Source organism: Ornithorhynchus anatinus, chromosome 11, assembly GCF_004115215.2.
Source record: "Ornithorhynchus anatinus isolate Pmale09 chromosome 11, mOrnAna1.pri.v4, whole genome shotgun sequence".
NCBI classification, from domain to species: Eukaryota; Metazoa; Chordata; class Mammalia; order Monotremata; family Ornithorhynchidae; genus Ornithorhynchus; species Ornithorhynchus anatinus.
In genome coordinates, this window is record NC_041738.1 from 47,174,233 (window position 1) to 47,178,552 (window position 4,320).

Genomic DNA, 4,320 nt, shown 5'->3' on the forward strand with positions numbered 1-4,320 from the left:
ATTAATAACAAGAGATCATCTTCCAATTTAATTCTGAACTGCAAGAAAACCCCTCTTTATGTAGTTGGGGTGGGTGGGGGCGGGGCGCAGATTTACAAATAGCCAGAGAGTGAGACATCTACCCCAGAAAAGTGGAAGATTTTGAGATGGCAAACTGAACAATCAATCAGTCATATTTATTGAACACTTACTGTGTGAAGAACAGTGTACTAAGCATTTGGGAGAGTTCAATATAACAATATAATAGAGTTCACAGTCTAGAAGAACACAATACAAAACAGCTGAATGATCAACTAATTGGACTTTAACCAGGGTCGGGGGACTCTAGAGTAGGAGATGACTTCACCTAGTCACAAAGGAGGTACAACTTGAGTCTGTTTACTATTGTATTGTACTCTCCCAAGTGCATAGTGCTCTGCACACAGTAAGCGCTCAATAAATACAATTGAATGAATGAATGAATTCACCATGCAGGGACACTCTAGGAACAAGTTATCAGTAGTGATCTGTTAACAATCTGCTTTGTTCCCAAGTACAATTTAGAGTCTTATTTTATAAGTTATTAGGAAATCTTAGCAACAGTGATTACAGACACATTAAGGAGTACAAATTACTAGATCTTTTGGAAAGAGCATGGGCCTGGGAATCACTCCACTGGTTCTAATCTCATTGGCCATTGGCCTGCTGTGTATCCTGGGGTAAATCACTTAACCTCTCTGTAAAATGAGGCTATGGTACCTCCTCTCCCTCTCCCTTAAGTTACGAACCGTATGTGGGATAGCGATAATATCCAATCTGATTATCTTGTATTTCTCCTAAGGTTTAGCACGGTGCTTGTCAAATAGTAAGTGCTTAGTAAATTCTACAAAAGAAGAATTGTAAGGGTGTTAAAAACCAAAAAAAACAGAAAGAGAGTAACCCGGTTAGTGAAAAGTGATTTCATTTCTTTCTAAGATGGAATGACAGTCCTTGAAGATAAAGGGAAATCAATCAATCAGTGATATATATTGAGTACTTACTGTGTGCAAGCACTGCACTAAATGCTTGGGAGAGTACAATACAACAGAGTTGTTAGACAAGATCCCTGCCTACAAAAAGCTTACAGGCCATTTGTTGTTGTTGTATTATGTTGTCGAGTCATATCCAACCCATAGCGATGCAATGGACACATCTCTCCCAGAATCCCCCTCCTCCATCTGCAATCGTTCTGGTAGTGTAAGCAGAATGTTTTCTTGGTAAAAATATGAAAGCGGTTTACAACTGCCTCCTTCCATGTAGTAAACCTGAGTCTCCTTCCTCAACTCTCTCCCATGCCGCTGCTGCTCAGTTCAGGTGAGTTTTGACCTGTAACAGATTCTCTTCCACTCGCTAGCCACTGCCCAAGCTAGGATTGTAATGGATATGCCTCCGCTTGACTTTTCCTCCCGTAGTCGAGACTGGTAGGGTACTGGGAACTCTCCAGGTGCAACCCAGAGAGGTTTAAAGGTCACTGGTACTTTTCAATATGACATTCTCATCAAGGAGCTAGGAAGATACGGTATGACTTTTGCTGATGGAAACATGAATCTTTATGCATAATCATATGCAAAGGCAAGTTGAGAAAATGCATGGCATAGTTTTGGTGACTGTCAGAGATTTGTCTTTCATTCCCTATCATCTATCCTTTCCATCAGAGACTTGCCTGGAGGATCTCATTGGGATGGTAGATGACATTACCAAGTGGGACTGCAAGAACTTCAGAAGACAATCTACCTAGGCCTACAAGAACGTATGGATAATCCTGATTCCCTTTTTCTTGTCATTATCAAGCGATGCCCACATAGCAGAATTTGGTGACTGCTTTCATCTCTGCATTGGACTATGTCAGGAATTCATTTTCTGGTTCACTAATGGCCAAATGCGCCACCCTGGAGTAAACTTGGGAATTTCTGGAACTTTTCTAGCAGCCCTTCTTGCTCAAGTTGCCAGATCTATTACAGAAAGTTAATTTGTTTGATCATCCATTCATTCATTCGATCAATCGTATTTATCGAGTGCTTACTGTGTGCAAACCACTGTCAATAGATACAGCTTAGAGATCAGAATATTATTCCCTAAACTTCTGAATCTGTCTGCTTCCATAGTTTGAGCCTGAAAGTGTGAGGTTGGCTTTCTTGGTATAGACATTCTGGAGAGCAGTGAGTAATTGTAATAGTAATTGTAGGAATAGTATTTATTACATGCTTACTGAGTGCAGAGCACTGTTCTGAGCACTGGGAGAGAAACACACATGGTGCTCGTCCCTCACAGTCTCACTATCTTAGATTTTAAGTGGAGAGAAAGGATTGGAGACAGACACATCAGGAGTGATGGAACGTTGATACACAACATAGATACTCAAACTAGACTCAAAGTCTTGATGGGGATGAAAGCACATGCTGGGAGCAGGGACCCTTCGGGACAGGAGAGAAAGCAACAGTTACCACAGTGCTTTTTTCAGTGGCGAGGAAAGAATCTGAGAGTGAGCAGGAGCAGTTTTCATCCTCGGCTTCCATTAGCTTTCTTTTCTGAAAGATGATGATGAGGCTGGTGCTTTGAAATCCTGTGTCATTTCTTCAGATCTTCATGTGTTAAGGAAAACTCTAAGCATCTATTCATGATCCCAACTTCCTTGTTCCCTTTGTCCCATCACTTCAAAATCTCAGCTGCTGTGCCACCAGATGGGGACTTGATTATCCTTTGGAGGAAAAATGTTGAAGTAGAAGGCGTGAAAATGGACCATCCATCAAGTCGTTTTTAGGCCTCCTGATAATTGCTGGTTCTCATATCCTGTTGTAACCCAGACATAGCAGGCCAACCCGCCCTAGTCAGCCCCCACATAAATTACAACCTCTTTCCCCAAGCTCCCCAGAAAGAAGCATGCCTAGTGGAGAGAAGCAACACGGCTTAGTGACAAGAGCTTGGGCTTGAGAGTCAGAGAATGTGGATTCTAATTCTGGCTCTGCCACTTCTCTGCTGTGTGATCTTGGGCAAGACACTTAACTTCTCTATGCCTCAGTTATCTCATGTGTAAAATGGGGACTGTGAGTTCCACGTAGGACAACCTGATTTTCTTGCATCTACCCCAGTGCTTAGAACAGTGCTTGGCGCATAGTAAGCTCTTAACAAATACAGTACTGTTATTAGTATGTCTTCAGGTACTTCTGCCATTTAACTGATAGGTTGTGTTAAGGGAATCTTCTCAACCCGGTTCAGGGAAGGTCACCTAGTTACAAAGAGCTCTTGACTAACTCCTGGAGATGGTGTCAGCATCCTGGCTGTGGAAAGGAAAAGCTCCATGAGCTAAGTTTGCTGTTTTGTTGGTTTTGAATGGATCGTCCCATTTCAGCTGTTTTGTTTTGCCCAGAATCGGAACCAAATCCAGCATCTTACAGGACCTTTTCAAAGGGACAAATAAATCTAAACTGGTCTTTTTTTTTTGCCATCTCAGATGTCTCCAGCCAATACCACCAAAGTCATGTTATTCCAGACATACTGTCTCCTCGGTGAGCTGCAGCTACGGACGCAGGATCTAGAAAAGGCCTTTAAGCCATCCTTCACGCTGAAAATGATAACTGAAGACCCCAGAGTCTTGAAAATCTGAAGTTTGAGATTTTGGCCAAATTAAGTAATCTAGATGGGCCAGCTGAGGAGGTGGAATAGCATTCTGGAAGTGTCTTAAATAAACAACAAGCCTTCTCTGATTGATCACGGAGTCTTCAGATTATGCCAAGATAACCGCTGGTTACCTGTCATAGTCTAATCAAGAGGCGGCTGGAGAGGTAAGAATGAGAATAATAATAATAATTATTACTGTTATTGCTGTATTTGTTAAGCACTTACTATGTGTCAAGCACTGTTCTCATACTTGGGGTAGATGCAAGTTTATCAGATCAGACAGAGTTTCTGTCCTACATGGGGCTCACAGTCTAAGTAGGAGGGAGACCAGGCAAGTAATTCCCATTTAAAAGATGAGGAAACTGAGTCACAGAAAGTTAAGCGACTTGTCCAAGGTCATAGAGTAGGCAAGTGGAGAAGTCGGGATTAGACCCGGGTCCTCTGACTCCAAGGCCCCTACTCTTTCCACTATGCCATGTTACTCCAGAGAAATGAGAAGCAGAAATCAGCTTCATCTGGGACCAATGCGTCAAGATAACAAACTTTCTAGGCCATTATGGAGACAAAAAGGAACAAGAAGCCATTACCATCATCTTCAACAATGGTATTTACTGAGTGCTTACTGTGTGCAGAGCATTGTACTAAGCATTTTGGGAGAGTACAATGCAACAGAGTTGGTAGACA

The 4,320-nt window shown here is 42.1% G+C and overlaps 1 long non-coding RNA gene and 1 other non-coding gene across 2 annotated transcripts; one reads left to right on the top strand and one right to left on the bottom strand.

Annotated features, from left to right (window-relative positions):
• Positions 1-1,342: 1,342 nt before the first annotated feature.
• LOC114815314 lies at positions 1,343-1,480 on the bottom strand. The gene has a single exon (XR_003763078.1). It is a non-coding gene; the product is annotated as a small nucleolar RNA SNORA7 (small nucleolar RNA).
• Positions 1,481-1,676: 196 nt separating this feature from the next.
• Positions 1,677-3,722, top strand: LOC114815015. The gene is made up of 2 exons (XR_003762802.2): positions 1,677-1,768; positions 3,470-3,722. It is a non-coding gene; the product is annotated as an uncharacterized LOC114815015 (long non-coding RNA).
• The last annotated feature ends 598 nt before the right edge of the window (positions 3,723-4,320 follow it).